Source organism: Spea bombifrons, chromosome 1, assembly GCF_027358695.1.
Source record: "Spea bombifrons isolate aSpeBom1 chromosome 1, aSpeBom1.2.pri, whole genome shotgun sequence".
Lineage (NCBI taxonomy): Eukaryota > Metazoa > Chordata > Amphibia > Anura > Pelobatidae > Spea > Spea bombifrons.
Window position 1 is genome coordinate 157,715,509 of NC_071087.1, and position 16,436 is coordinate 157,731,944.

At 39.7% G+C, this 16,436-nt stretch overlaps 1 long non-coding RNA gene across 1 annotated transcript in view; it reads right to left on the reverse strand.

Annotated features, from left to right (window-relative positions):
- LOC128475887 (uncharacterized) overlaps nt 1-16,113 on the reverse strand; it is a 40,129-nt gene extending 24,016 nt beyond the window's left edge. The window contains exons 1-2 of the long non-coding RNA XR_008346932.1: nt 16,061-16,113; nt 11,080-11,130 (exon numbers count right to left, since the gene is read on the reverse strand). This is a non-coding gene — a long non-coding RNA (uncharacterized LOC128475887). The remainder of the gene's footprint in view (nt 1-11,079; nt 11,131-16,060) is intronic.
- Nucleotides 16,114-16,436: the final 323 nt, after the last annotated feature.

The following is a 16,436-nucleotide window of genomic DNA, read 5'->3' on the forward strand; positions in this document are numbered from 1 at the left end:
TGTTACAATCTAGAAACACGCAATTCTATGTTAATTTTAAGGTCAAATGACCATTGAAGGTCAGGACAGCCTTGGGTAGCACAGCTGTTTTGGATCTTGAATGACATGATGGCCCCTGGTTTGCCAGCCTGGTCCGGTGTCATGGAATCCATATTTTATAACAGCGGTAGTGTTAGCCATCCATGTCAAACAGGATTTCACGAAGAAGTCATTAACACAATTATAGATTTGTGACATAAAGTATTTTATTTTTTTAATATTTTCTCTTTTTGTAATGTAATGTTACTATATCGTCTTTTGGTATTTTTAAACGTTGCCTATGTTTATATATTCTGATTGTGATTGTTTAGCTTGCCATAAATACAGACAGAACCACACAAGGGCTGGCCCCCTACCAGGGCTGCACCCCCCCCACCCATAACTAACACACACTATCTACACACTCGTTCTAACACCAACACACTCTAACACCAACACACTCTAACACCATACTCTCATTCACATTCATACAAGCTGCTGTGTCACTAATGCAGGATCACATAGGATAGTATAACGCGGCCATGCTGAGAGCCTTGGCTCCAGCGGTTAACGGGTGTAATGTTCCCGACGCACCCAGCACTACGCGGCTCATGGTGACACCTCTACCGGTTCACCTCCCTAGGCAGCTGTCTATTTTGACTGCACAGGAGTGTACGGGAGGGCCAGCGTGGCTGTACCACCATACCGTTGAAGGAGAGTTTAAGTGAAATCTAATATATGAAAGGCAAATCATGCCGCGTTACTCCTACACAGAGGGCAGAGGTGACCCTCGATAATGAATAGTTAATTCAGTGATATTTTCTGACTTTCTTCTCATTGATTTAACTACGCATCATCTTTTTCAGCTCTACTTGCAGGAGAAGCTCATAGGTTTGGTCCTTCATAAGAAATAGTCATGGGAGTTGGGCTGTTTTAACCCCTTAATGACAAAACCCCTACATGTACGGGCTCAAAATGCATTGTTTTCAATGGGTTTTGGGACCGCCCATTGTCCTTAAGGGGTTAAATAATGCCAAATTGCCTTAACTTCATTCTCCGCGCTCATGCATTCTGCTTTGACACAGACCTCAGCTGATAGACATTGATGTAAACATTTCTACTGTTAGCACTGACTAGATGGGGTCTTATCTGCCATCAAATTCTATGTTTCTATATTCCGTTGTTTCCGTGGTGACTGCCCAACTCTAAGAACTTTTGCCCCAGAACTGCCTTTTTTGTCCTGGATTTTATTACTTGTTTCCCGGGGTGAGTTTTTATTACACCAGAGGCTTTTGAATAAATATTTTAACCTTCGGCCATCATTTTATGGATCATTATGTCAGATTCTTCAATTATCTCTGTAACAGACAGCTATGAAAGTCTTCTGATTGACAGACCCGTATCCCAAGAGGTTCTGCAGTAATAATCGCCACGTTTGCCGTACCGGCCTGTGTAATGGGCAAAATGATCTTCACGGGCTAATTAATTGTAACCGTCGGCCGAGGAAATGCTGATTAAGACATTAAGGAGAGGGGGTTTATAGGCTCATCACAGCTGAATTTGTCTACGTGATGCAATGTCATCCAAGGCATTAACCCTTTGAATAAGCTGGCAAGACCAAAAGACAAACAAAAGTGGTCATGATTATTCCGGTATTCATATGATTCCAACTACAAGCAAGAAACACAAAGTAACGATGTACCGAATGGATAAAAAAAAAAAAAAGAAACAGGGTCCATAATAAAGAGGGGGTCGTCTGAAAATAAAACTTGTCACCGATATTTCAATATCCTGGTGGAGTAAACAATAAAACTGGTTAGTGGGAATTTTTATAAATGTTATTTTAATGGCATTTAATATACTTTTACCTTTAAAGTTTCAGGGGGCAATTCACAAAGGACACATTCCTTAAAACAAGCTTAATTTGAATATATATATATATATATATATATATATATATATATATATATATATATAAATATATATATATACAGTATATAGAATCATACTATAATGTTATACGTAGGGCTTCCTAAAGCCATAGACCAATAAAAAAAAAAACAGAAAAGGAACAAAAAAGGAAAGAAGGCAAATCCTGGTCTCTGACTACAAAACGCACGAATTATGACCTTTTAAATGAAGTAGATTTATATAGATTTGAGCTGTCTATGGCATTCCTCCACAATGACCCTCTTTAGGAGTAACAGTTCCTCTCTCTTCTCCCCCGGGGAGTGGGGCACGTAAAGACCCCGCTCCCGCGAGCTTCTCCCGGAGAGTTCCCGGGTATGGTTACTGGGTCTCAAAAAAGCCGTCTAATAACAAAACGTCTATTTTGCCCTTTGAAATGCAATATTTGGTATATTTGGTATATTAGTTCTCGGTTCTAAACATTTTTATGTTTGTTACAAAACAAGCACAGAGGAAACGAAGAGAATACACGGAATCTTTAGAGCATTTTAGGAACCGGGTTCCCCAGTTCCGAGCCGGTCCCCTACCCCGAGCTTACAGCGCCTCCTGCATTTCATATTAATTGCTAACTATAAATTTGTGATCCCTTTTGGCATATCATTTGGAAAGGGGTCACGGAGCATTTTCCCTTTGCAGGCTAAGAACGACTGGGTGTATCGACGCACATGATATAATGCCGGCAGAAAGGACGAGGGAAGGATTTGGCCCGGCGTAAATAATAAACCGTCATATTTTTTTTTTGTCACTAAACCAGAAATGGTGTCATAATTCACCCTCGTATCACCTCGCAGCTATTCATTAAAATGAGACTACCCTTTGTGATTGTAGCGCTTTGTATGATAGATTGATGGAATCGTGTCCGTCATTAAAGTAACAGGGCGCCATCGTTTGTGTGAATGCAATTCTAATAAAAAATTGGTCTATCATCGAAATGTTATTTAGCAATATTTATTTTGAACACGGCTTCTCAGATGGTGATTGTGAATATTTGATTATGCACAGCTGTGCTTACAAACGTTATCTCCCAAATCCCACCTCAATATAGAAATTGCCAATCAATAAAAACAGGTAAAAAATAGAAAAATATTTATTATGAAAGTGGACTATATGATAGACTATTCAAATTAAATATTACAATTAAAAACCTAAACTAGTTTTTCGTATGCTCCGGAATTTTCATGATGGTTGCAATGAAAGGAAACCCTATTATATATATATATATATATATATATAAAAATATTATTTTTAACTTTTAATCATAGCCCACTGAACAATGCAATAGTTTTTGTTTTGACAAAGGCCAAATGGCCCGTCCCAAAGAGGTTGTATAGTTCCACCACACATGTAAATAGTCCCAACCTAATACCCCGTCTTGGCTTGTGTCACCTTGTCCCAAAGAGGTTGTATAGTTCCACCACACATGTAAATAGTCCCCAACCAAATGGCCCGTCTTGGCCTCTGTCACCTTGTCCCAAAGAGGTTGTATAGGCCTCTTGGCCTCTGTGACCTTCTCCCAAAGAGATTAAACCACACATGTAAATAGTCCCCAACCAAATGGCCGTCTTGGCCTCTGCTGTCACCTTGACCCAAATAGGTTGTATAAGGGGGCAGTTCCACCACACGTCAATAGTCCCCAACCAAATGACCCGTCTTGGCCTCTGTCACCTTGTCCCAAAGAGGTTGTAAAGAGGGGCAGTTCCACCACACACGTCAATAGTCCCCAACCAAAAGCCGGCATCTCCCGCGTACTCCCTGACGGCCGGCAAACATTCTCCGCACCAAATTGGGAACCCTGTACCATCTAGAGAGCACCTTGTATGAAACCTTCTGAATCCTCCTACACAAAGAGCCACGGCGGATACGTTCCAATGCCTTCCGCCTCTAAAAGTACAATAGCCCAACGGAAGCAAAGCCATAAAGTGAGATTTCAGCTGCGGCTTTATTAGCAAATAAAAGGGGTTTTAGTAAAAAAAGACTATTTTGCATATTTTCAATATTATATTACTTTTTTTTTTGCTACAAAGCATTTCGCCACACATTCTATCGTGATCAAAAAGGTTGTAAACGGTCATTCTATCTATATTATATTAATTACAAAGAAGTAATATTAATATAAAAAAAATAAAAAAATAGAGGTGATTTGATTATTTTTTACAATGTTGTTCAACCCTTATGATCGGGTTAAGCGAGAAACGTCCTTATCCTATTATTCATCCATAAGTACGCTCATAATCATATGCCGCTGTTTCTTCTCGAGTGAAAAATAGTGGTTGTTCAGTTGAAGAAAAATAATTTATCGCAACGAGGCCTGAAGGTCACAGTTTGAATATGGCTGAGTTTTTTTTTATATAACAATTAAGTGTGCAATGCCTAGCAAAGTCTGCATTTCAATGAAGTGTCTTGCTGATATTATAATCGCAGATAAACGATTTGCTTTCTGCAAGATAAAACCTGCCGCGTTTAGCCGAAAAAAATGTAAAGAAAAAGAAAATATGATTTACGGTTTATTTTCCCAGAACCCACGTATTCATGAAAATATATGGTTACAAGTATAGCTATGATCACGCATTCTTAAAAAAGATTGTTATGTTTAGTTGTCGTTAGCAATTAGAGACGGGGGAATTTCCTATGAAAACAGATTTATTTCATCCGTCGGATGACTTTTTATTTTTAATTTAGGAATGTAAACCCATGTACATAACAGCGTGTCTGCATGCTTTATTAGAATAGGATGATACGGATAATATGGATGAGTGAAGAATGAGAAAATGGTGTTTTCAGTGGGAAATGCAATAAAAACAGACATCTGCTTACTAAAGATTTGTAGAACATGTGAAATTGTGGGCCTCGCACTCCCACCTCTCCAGCATGCATGACCGTGACATTGGTGTAAATGGGTCCCCCCCCCCGTGTGTTTATTGGGAAGTCACTGTGAGATAACATAGAGCTCTTATGTATACAGGGTCTACATGACATTGTTACTGATAAGTCATCCTGGGTGGCCCCGCACTCCACCAGGGACAGCCGTGCTCATGCGCCACTATCTGCCATATCCCCTTCCTAAATTTTTATTTTTTTCTATTTTTTATTATTATTATTATTATTATATTTTCATATATAATATATGTCATATATGTATATATACAATAATGTCCATTTTTTTATTTATTGTGATGCATGTGGAGACTTTTTATATAGTTTTTTTCTGCGAATTTGTTTTCGTCTATTTTTGAGGACCATTAATCCTCATAAATAAAGCAGACTTCACAAATTATTACTGTGTTCTAAGTCATTTGTAATCAGTCTTTCCTTGGTATATTTAGTGTAAAGCTCACTGTGTATGCACAGGGTCCTATTTCCGAGGTTCAGGTTCTAAAATTGTGTTTGTAAAGAGGAAATAGTTTACAAGTGCTCATTGTGTATCTTTCAGGATGGGTTAAGGCGAATCTTTTATTTTAGAATGTAAAAGGAACATTTTTCAGGTACAGCATTCTGCTGAAGCTGCATCTCTTTCATGTCATGCTGTGAGCAGAATTGAATGAATGTGTGTGAATGAACAATTGTTTGGGATGTTTCCAAACTTGTTCTAACCATTCACTTATAATAGCAGCGATTTCAATTTCTGGGCAGTATTATCACCTCCTTACATAATGTACCAGCAGTAACTTAAGTGTACCCGACTCTTAAAGTGAAATACTCACAGTTGTTTGGGTTTTTTGTTGGGGGTGAGGGGTATAGCTGTGTACTCTGTAGGGTACTTAGTGTTAGGTACTTAGGTGAAGCAATGTGATGAGATGAACCATAGGTACCATTACCTGACCGCTCCATGAGCTCAGGATGCTGTTTCTTCACACTTCCCAAACAGGACAGTGACATAATTTGATGACATCAGATGCCCCTTGCATGAAGCGACTTATTACTAAAGATGAAAGGAAACAGTGTGTATATATATATATATATATATATATATATTAACTTTTTAAAATCAAATGTATTTTCCAGGGTTACTCACTAAACATTTAAACAAATTGCAAATATTTAATTAACATTTTGATAATATACCAAACCAAAAAAATAATTATATATATATATATATAATTTTATTATGCACTTGAGCAAAAACAAAGTAATGAAAAGAATAATTTACTGACAGTTCTCTAATGCTCTAATTGAAAATAATATTTAAGAAAACTTTAATTTCCTTAACAGTAACATAAAAACAGAATTGCTAGTATGTTTTAATTACTTAATATGCAAAAAAAATCAATTATCATAAATTGGCTGGTGAATTTCTTTTTAATTAATGTTAAAGGCATCATAATGAAATCTGGAGTACGCACAATCAATAAGTAAAAATCTAAGAATTTAATAAAAGCCAGCGCTTACTAGGATACTTTCACCTCTAATATCTCTTGCATAATTTAATGAAAGCAGTGAATTTTATCGGACTGGTGTTTTCCGACTAGAAAAGTGTGTCGCTGCTATATTTTACAGCTTTTTAAATTAAAAAAAACACAAAAAAAATATACGTCTCACCTATATCAGTGTTTCATAAAACAATACCCTCTTGAGGAGTAATCTATGTTTAAAACATAAAAAAACATAAAAGTGAACCCTTTAGGGTTTTATTTTTTTTTAGCCATACAATCATAGATATATTGAGATGGGTTAGAAACGAAGACTAATAGCTGAATAAAAGAAGTATTATTGTCCCATTCAAAATTAGGTACTAAAAAAGTAAAAGAATATATATTTTATACATGGAAATGTAAAAAAAAATGTATGGAGGTATAATAAAATAAAGAAAATTACATTTCAGTTAATAGACTTGTTGAAGCTACATGGCTTAGACAAATATGTTATGTGCTACCCAGTCACCAATGAAAGATGATATCGCCTTTGGTGTATTTTGAGTCCTTTAGCCCCTTTATGCTCAATAAAAGTTTCAATATACAGAAGTAGAAATAACTTGGAAAGATTATTACCCCATGTACCATCGATTAACCCAAGATGTGTTCATGCGGGTGTCTTATTCGGTCGCAAGAATTAAATGTTTACTGTCTAAGTGATTGCTTATTTATTCTTGTGTATGAACACTGGTTTTACTTATAATTCATTCTCCCTTTTTGGTTTTTGAAATGTACTTTCCGTGTTCTAATTTGGAATGTAGCTGGTAAAGACCTCAACTCACCAACTTCTGAAAAATTAACTCCTTGAACAAGATATACATATAGTGACGGAAGGAAAGAACCAAGTGCCCCCTTCTAGTATATTTTATTATGATCCCATATTCATTGAGATGATACCGCGTTATAAGCAGCATGTGTTGGTAATATCCGATATTTCCACCATTGGCGCCAACTTTCTCCAATCAAGGAACAAGGAAAGTGGGAAAAACGGATAGAAAGAGATTCAAAGAGTAGGTGGAGATGCTGGGTGGACTTTATTGGGGGATAAACACAGGTTAAAATACGCCAAGGGAAGAAACTGGTTGAAGACAGGGATAACAAGAAAGGAGATTAAAGGCATTGAATAGAGGACATTGGGGGAACACATAGGGGTGGAAAATATGTTAAGAATGAGAAACTTTGAAAGAAATGATTGCAAGGAACTTGGAAAAAGAGAAGAAACGAGAGAGACAATGTCTCTCTTCCCAGCCTTTTCCTCTGCCTTCCTGCAATAAAATGATTATACCACATGCTCATACCTCCCAACAGTCCAATTTTTTTGGGGGGGGGTCGATGCCTATTTTCAGGCACTGTCCTTCTGTCCCAAATAGCTGCCCCACTGTGCCAATTTTGTGGGCAGTATGTTGCAGCACAGACCTCCGTTACAGCTTGCTCTCAGCCTCCTCACGCCACTGGCGTCGCCAGATGGCTATTAAGAAAAGGAAGACGATGACCGCACTTCCCATCCACATCTGGCACTGCCCTAACTCTTGCCGCACCCTGCATCCCAGGTCTCCCCAATTTTGACCCCTGAAACATTGGGGATACGCGCTTCTACTCACTGGCTAGCGAGTTTTCTTCATCACAAAGCGGCTTTTAATCTATATCAGACTAAAAAAACTATTTGCCATTATTCTGTCTAAAATTCTAAAAATTGTATTCTAACTTTGGGTAGCTACCCGGCAACTCCCATGATACACATGATCCCCCACATACATAACGCTGGCTTAGAACTGTAGGAATTGTAGTTATACAGTAATTGGCCGTCTATTTTTTCGGCGACAGGGAGCCATATCATTTTTAAATGATGATACCCTTTAAAATAATGAGATTTCAGTGACTCCTGCCTCTTACTGTATTCCCTGCTCTGGGTATTAGATTCCTGCCGAACAAAATCTTAATAATAATCCTTAATGATTCGGCGGTGGGAAATCATTAGTTTTGTGCTGGACACCATGTTGGAGAAAATCATAATTTATTCTTAATTTAGCAGTAGAAAACCCATTAAAAAATCGTATCGGCTTAGCTCGTTTTTTGTTGTATTATAGGAACAAACTTCTTACTTCCAAAATTAGAACACCTGTGATTAACGTTAATACAACCCACATGCACCAGAGTGTTTGTTTGGTGGAATTAACTTAAACAGCAATAATGAGTACTTTTTTCATTATTTTCTGTTACATTACATATTTATAAAAAAATTGTTTTTTCAGCACAATTCATTTGAATTAATTAGTTGTCTGGGCGTTTTCCACTTTGTCATTTTAATTGTGTTCGAAACTACGAATTTGTAAGGTTTATTTGGAACAACACACACTTTCTGGTTCTTTGTATGTCATTATGTCATTAATGTGTTTGCGCTTTGTAGCGCTGTTACAATGGAGGACAATGACAATATTTAATAAAAGCCACTTAAAATGATAATGATATTTACATACTGGTTAGCCTGCTCTTGTGAGCTTACAATCTATTGGTTGGTTGAGGGAGAAATGAGACAGTAGGTGAGGATTGTTGATTATGGCGCCGGCGATATGGAGAACTCTATGTTAATCTTGCAGGAGGCCATGATGGATGGCTTCATTATAATGCTGGTTGAGGATATTTGGTGCAAATATAGCAGATGAAAAAGCAGTAAATAAATTACTATAGGAAAGGCAAACAAAACTACTAAATCTGGATCCCTTACAAAAAATTACTGCAGTTTTTCTGAAGTAATACTGCAGTTTTTTGGACATGAAAAAACTGCAATACTGCACTTTTACTGCACTTTTTTTTATATATTGCAAACCTACAGTTGTAATTCAATGTACTGCAGCTTTATTGCATTTGTACTTCCGTACAAAAATAACTGCAGTACAGTGAAGTACAAATGCAGTAAAACTGCAGTAAATGTGCAGTATTGCTGTTTTTTCATGTCCAAAAAACTGCAGTATTACTTCAGAAAAACTGCAGTAATTTTTTCGTAAGGGATTTGTTGTGTGGATGTTTATTGTTCCAAATTTGGCCCTTTGTACTAAAATAGCTCCAGTTTGGCCTTAATATTCATACTTTACCGTTTGACAATTCAGCGAATCTGCCAAACTCTGCCCAAGGTAAGGTACGTAACTAAGTGCCTTCACTTGTTATGTCTTTAACGTAATTAAATTATTAAAGCTACCTGTAAAAGTGGGCAAAGCCAACATAATTAATCAGCTTCATGTCCCAAAACTATCTCCCTCCTAATCACCCCACCCTCATAGAGGCTGTCTCAGCCAATCAGCAACAATCAGCAACTTTACAATTGGTGAGGGATTACTTTGTAGATCCTACGAACAGCAAGTTAAGATGGCTGAATGCACATAATTATATAGGGTTTTTAGTTACGCAATTCTAAAATATACGATTTAAAAAATGTGACAGATCCATTTTAATGAAAAATATACCCTCCCCAAGAGGAAATGCACTTAGTGTGAATGATACCGCAGAAAGCCTGACTAACCGATGAAGAACTAGAAAAGATAACTTTTTAATAAGACTGTTTGAAGAAAACAAAGGTTTTCAGGGGTTTTTTTTTTACAAGAGAGTTAGCAATGCTTGTGAAAAGGACATTAGGTGGAAGACTACCGAAAAGCTTGAAAAACAAAGCATTAGAAGAAAGTCTAATAAGGATGGCCTTTGTAACGACCTCTCGCACTTCTAAGCGCAGTTACCAAAGTCTGTGAAATTAACTCGCTCATATAAACAGGAAACGTAAAGCAATTTCCTTATTCTAGGTTAAGCTCATAATTGTGGTGCTGCGCTCAGGTGCTGTGATACGGAAAAAGGTTTTCCAGCTGATTGATTTAACGTAGCTTATGCTTCGTTTTTTCTATATTGCTTGCCTGTGTCGATTCCCAAGTCGATTCAAGACACACTATATGGACAAAAGTATTGGGACACCTGACCATTACACCAACACGGACTTTGATGACATTCTAAATACATACATATCAGACTTGTGCATTCGTATTCGGGAGAACGTGAAAACGAAGACCAATAGTTCAAACTGAATACCGAATGAACTAATATGGTGGCGGGTAAACCTACACGAAGACGAAGAAGCACAACACAAAGAATCTTCGTGTTCGTCTTCGTTAATATCTCCTAGCTAATCTCCCTGGTCCCTTCCCACTGCCTCTAGCCTACCTTCTCTACGCAGCATTGCAGGGGGGTTAACGGGAACGGGAATCCGTAGGATCGCGCCAGGAGTTAAAGGTCCGTACGAGGGACTCCATTGGTCGCCGGCAGGGGCCTCCTCTGGCATCAACCAATGAAGGGCAGCTGCGCTTTTACAAATATGTACTTCATATTTGGTTCAATGTCCTGCTAGAGGACCCATGCCCTTCAACCCGTACTTGGTTTTCAGACACTGGGTCACATGTTTTGTTGTAAAATGCCTTGGTAATCCAATTCGTAGACACATTGACATTTCACCACCATTGGTTTCTCACATTCTTGATTTTTATATGATTCAGCTTGAAGACACATTTGTTTCATTTATTTTCCCCACAGTGTATTTTACCGACTATCGTTGTCTGCGTTTCTGAAGCTATAATGACCTGACATCTTTTCTAAAAACATTTCAGTAAACTTGATCTTGAAATTACAATCTGCTTCTAACGCTTACCGTGTCATAGTGTACCGATACAAAAGCATCTTCTGAAAGTCACCCGTCGCACTGAACCAGATAGGTCATAGTATTGAAAGCTGTTGCTTTTCTTCTATGTTGATGGAATTGTTGACAGACAGTAAACAAACAAATATTCGGTATAGAGGTCAGAACTGTGATTGAATGTGTTACCTTGCAAAGTTAAAGTTACTTCCGTTACATTAACCCCTTAAGGACAATGGGCGGTCCCTAAACCCATTGAAAACAATGCATTTTGAGCCCGTACATGTACAGGCTTTGTCATTAAGGGGTTAATATCACATCACATACTTCTCAACACTTCAGGAGTCCAAAGTTGAGAGCGTGAAGTTAGAGGGCTAGGCAAGGACCATCCACCTACCTTACTGTCCAGCTACATTACAATGTAACAAAATAGAACACTGGGATATGATTATTATTGTGGATTTATGTAGCCCCACGATATTCCGCAGAGCTGTACAATGGGTTAACTGGACATAACAAGTAGTGTACAACATAACAATTTGGATTTACAGAAACAAAAGGTGTGGAGGGCCCTGCTCAAACAAGCTGACAGTCTAGGAAGAGTTGAGGGTCTATTACACAAGAGGTAAAAGCGCCAATCTTTCCGACAGACGAGCCACAAAAAGTTTATCTCGAGTGTAGACACTAATAAAATAAGTAATGTTGTTGGTCATAAGTGCAGTGTGACAGCAGGAGACAGGGCCGGACTGGGACTGAAAAGCAGCCCTGGAAAAATTTGGAGACCAGCCCCATATAGTTTATCTCACGGTGAAGCTCTTATACCCACACCCACCCCTTATACACACCCGAGTCACACTATGTGCCATTCTTTTTATCTCATTATTTGTATTAAAATGCCAGAAAGCAAAAGTGTTAAAAGGCCCTAATAAATGAAATACATTACACATAATGGGATCAAAACATTTACTACTGCGAACATTTTTAGATGAAAGAGTTCCATTTTATTCAGTGGAACAAAACACAGATCACATTATTCTTCACGATATTCTGGTAAGAAACTTTTATTTCTTTATTAATTCATGTAGACTATTTTTTTCCATATTTAATAAAAGCTATGATTGAGACATGTTTGGTTTTTATTTCCTTTCATTTGACAACCTACCCCCGAGTTATGCACCACTGCACCCAGGCTTGCCACTCTGCCCCCTGATATGCCTTCTAACCCCCTATATGCCACTCTGCCTCCAGAAATGCCTTATACCCCCTATATGCCACTCTGTCCCATGATATGCCTTCTAACCCCCTATATGCCACTCTGCCATATGTGGCATATAGGGGGGTATAAGGCATTTCTGGAGGCAGAGTGGCATAAAGGGGGTTAAAAGGCATATCATGAGGCACTCTGCCTACAGAAAAGCCTTATGCCCCCTATATGCCACTCTGCCTCCCCAATATGCTTTATACCCTCCTATATGCCCCTCTGCCCCATGACATCCCTTTTAACTCCCTTTATGCCACTCTGCCTCCAGATATGCCGTTGACCCCCTATATGTCACTCTGCATCCAGAAATGCCTTATACCCCTATATGCCACTCTGGCATATAGGGGGTTAAAAGGCATATCATGGGACAGAGTGGCATATAGGGGGGTATAAGGCATTTCTGGAGGTAGAGTGGCATAAAGGGGGTGAAAAGGCATATCATGGGGCACTCTGCCTCCAGAAAAGCCTTATACCCCCCTATATGCCACTCTGCCTCCCTGATATGCCTCAACCCTCCTATATGCCACTCTGTCCCATGATATGCCTTCTAACCCCCTATATGCCACTCTGCCATATAGGAGGTTAAAAGGCATATCATGGGACATTTTTGTTTACTTTATATGGCATGCCGATCCAGCTTGCCATATTAAATAAAAAATAATATATGCCACTCTGTCCCATGATATGCCTTCTAACCCCCTATATGCCACTCTGGCATATAGGGGGTTAAAAGGCATATCATGGGACAGAGTGGCATATAGGGGGTATAAGGCATTTCTGGAGGCAGAGTGGCATGAAGGGGGTTAAAAGGCATATCATGGGGCACTCTGCCTCCAGAAAAGCCTTATGCCCCCTATATGCCACTCTGCCTCCCCAATATGCTTTATACCCTCCTATATGCCCCTCTGCCCCATGACATCCCTTTTAACTCCCTTTATGCCACTCTGCCTCCAGATATGCCGTTGACCCCCTATATGTCACTCTGCATCCAGAAATGCCTTATACCCCTATATGCCACTCTGGCATATAGGGGGTTAAAAGGCATATCATGGGACAGAGTGGCATATAGGGGGGTATAAGGCATTTCTGGAGGCAGAGTGGCATAAAGGGGGTGAAAAGGCATATCATGGGGCACTCTGCCTCCAGAAAAGCCTTATATGCCACTCTGCCTCCCCGATATGCTTTATACCCTCCTATATGCTCCTCTGCCCCATGATATACCTTTTAACCCCCTTTATGCCACTCTGCCTCCAGATATGCCTTTTGACCCCCTATATGTCACTCTGCATCCAGAAATGCCTTATACCCCTATATGCAACTCTGGCATATAGGGGGTTAAAAGGCATATCATGGGACAGAGTGGCATATAGGGGGATATAAGGCATTTCTGGAGGCAGAGTGGCATATAGGGGGACACACTTACATACACACACATGCCGATTTTTTTTGTTTTTAACAAATACAAAAAACATTATACAGTACAAAAAATACATTATTTTACTCACCTTCTACTTCTCTTGACTTCCTGGTAGCTGCACACTGTTCTCCTGTTCTCATCCGGTGCTGCAGCAGTCTGGTTGCGAGGGGGCGGAGCTTCCACCTCACGCTGCTCCCATCACTATGCAGCCATCAGACTGCTGGGAATGCAATCTAAACGGCCGATGCGTGCTGATGCCGCCGGCCGGAGCTACTTTAACGATTTTTTTATTTATATGGTAAGCTGGATCGGATTGCCATATAAAGTAAAAAAAAAAGTATTAAAGCAGAGGCGGCCGGCGGCATCAGCACGCACCGGCCGTTCAGATTACATTCCCAGCAGTCTGATGGCTGCATAGTGATGGGAGCAGCGTGAGGGGTGAAAGGTCAGTGCGTGGGGGCGGAGCTTTCACCCCTCACACTGCTCCCATCACTAGACGGCCATCGCACACGGCTGCTGGGTGCTGATGCCGGCCGGCCGCATCAGCACCCAGCGGCCGCTTTGATTATATTTCGGGCAGCCTGGGGGGCAGCTCAACGGCTGTCTTCATGGCCGCCCAGCCCACGGACCTTCCGGCCCACCGGGAAATTTCCCGGTATCCCGGTGGGCCAGTCCGGCCCTGGCAGGAGAGAGACAGCTGATAAGCGTCCTGGAAGAAGTGGGTATTTTTTGAAGAAATGGAGACAATGGTAGTGTCTGATTAGCTGGGGAAGGGTATTCTAGAAGATAAGGGCAGCTCCAAAGAAGTCTTGTATATGTTCACGAGAAGTAGAAACCAGAGCAGAGGACAAAATGAAGCTCATCGGATTAGCCGAGAGACCAGTAGGTAAGTGTTTGGATATAAGGTAGGAGATGTAGGGGAACTTCTATAAAAGGGTTCCGAAAGCGAGAGTAAGGACTCAAAATTGAATCTTGAAACATATAGGCAACCGGTGAAGAGACTGACAGACAGGAGAGGTAACGTTAGGCTAATGGGTACGGAGGATAAGTCTGGCAGCAGCGTTCAGGATGAATTGCACGAGAACCTTGTTTGCGTCTTGTGTTAGGAAGGGACAGAAACGATTTTTAAGTTATAGGCCGCATAGTCATGGTCATAGGCGTTTTAGTGGCACCCTAGAACTGAGCTAAGAGGTAAACTAACTGAGAGGGGAAGGGGAGAGGGAGAGTTACTGGAAAGAGAGATGACACAGAAACGCATCTGTCACTTTTTGTCAATTTTTTATTTAGCATAAAATTTTCTAAGTTATTCAAATTGTTTTTTTCCAATTCCAACATAAAATCTTTCACTGCTAAATGGCAAAACCACGGCTATTTCATGCAAATTGTCTCTAAGTAAAGATTGTTTTGGAATCTTAACAGTCTAGCCACAGTTCTATGTCTGCGCTGTTTTAACCACATATGAGCATATGAGTGATATAGGTTAAAAAAAATTGGAATTAACCTGGAATACAGGGCCGGTCTTAGACCAAGGGGCACCTCCGACAAGAATATTCTTTTGCACCCTGCCCCACATTCTTTTACATACATGAAAATATTTTTAAAGCCTATCAGGGTTGAACAGTGAAGACTGGGGGGCAGGCATTTGTTTAGGCGGTTTATATGTGTGTATTCTGTCAGTATATCCATTACTATTCTTATTCTGGGCCTAAAGGGTACTTAATGATTCACTCAAACATATGTTTAACCCAGAGTCACTATTTAGTATTGTTTTAATTTAAACAAATTGATAATGTCTTAGAGTCCAGCAGCTATGTTGCACGCACATTCATGCTTCCCTTACACACAAACACTCTGGCTTACACTTGCCCTTGCAGCCACATACTTATTTTCCTTAGACACACTTGCTCTAACATACAACCACTTTTCAAAACACAACTTCACTCTCTATGCCTTTTTTATCTCTCCCTATCTCTCTTCTTTCTCATTATCTCTCCCCTTTCTCATTATCTTGCCCTCTCTCCCCGTCTCTCTTCTTTCTCATTATCTCTCCCCTTTCTCATTATCTTTCCCTCTCTCCCCGTCTCTCTTCTTTCTCATTATCTCTCCCCTTTCTCATTATATTGCCCTCTCCCCATCTCTCTTCTTTCTCATTATCTCTCCCCTTTCTCACTGTGTTTTCCTTTATTTTTATCTCTGCTATTCATTTTCTCTCTCCACTTCTCTTTATCTCACCCCTTCCCCACTGTCTCTCTCCTTGCTCTTTATCGCTCCTCCTGATTTTCTCTGTATCTCTCCCCTTTCACACTGTCATCTCTTACCCTTCTCCCTCTCTTTTTGTCATCTTAACATGGTGGTTCCATAGTAGGAATGTTTTTTTCAGTGCTCCCTCGCAGTGCATGGCGAGCACCAGGATATGACATCATAAACCAGTCGCCGGCGCACAGTGTGATGGTGTGCTCGCATTACCTTTTTTTCCCCCATCCAGCCTTGCTGGAATCGACCTCTTTAAATAGGGAGACAGATATAAAAAAAGAGGTTGAGGGGTGTGGAAAGAAGAATTATTTGTTTTGCCAAAATACAGTTATTTATCCTAATTACCGTATTTAATGTAACTATAGGTTTAGTATATTTTTTTCTACTTGATGGCATATAGTATGTGGTTCAAGATATTTTAATCATAATGTTCAAATAAAC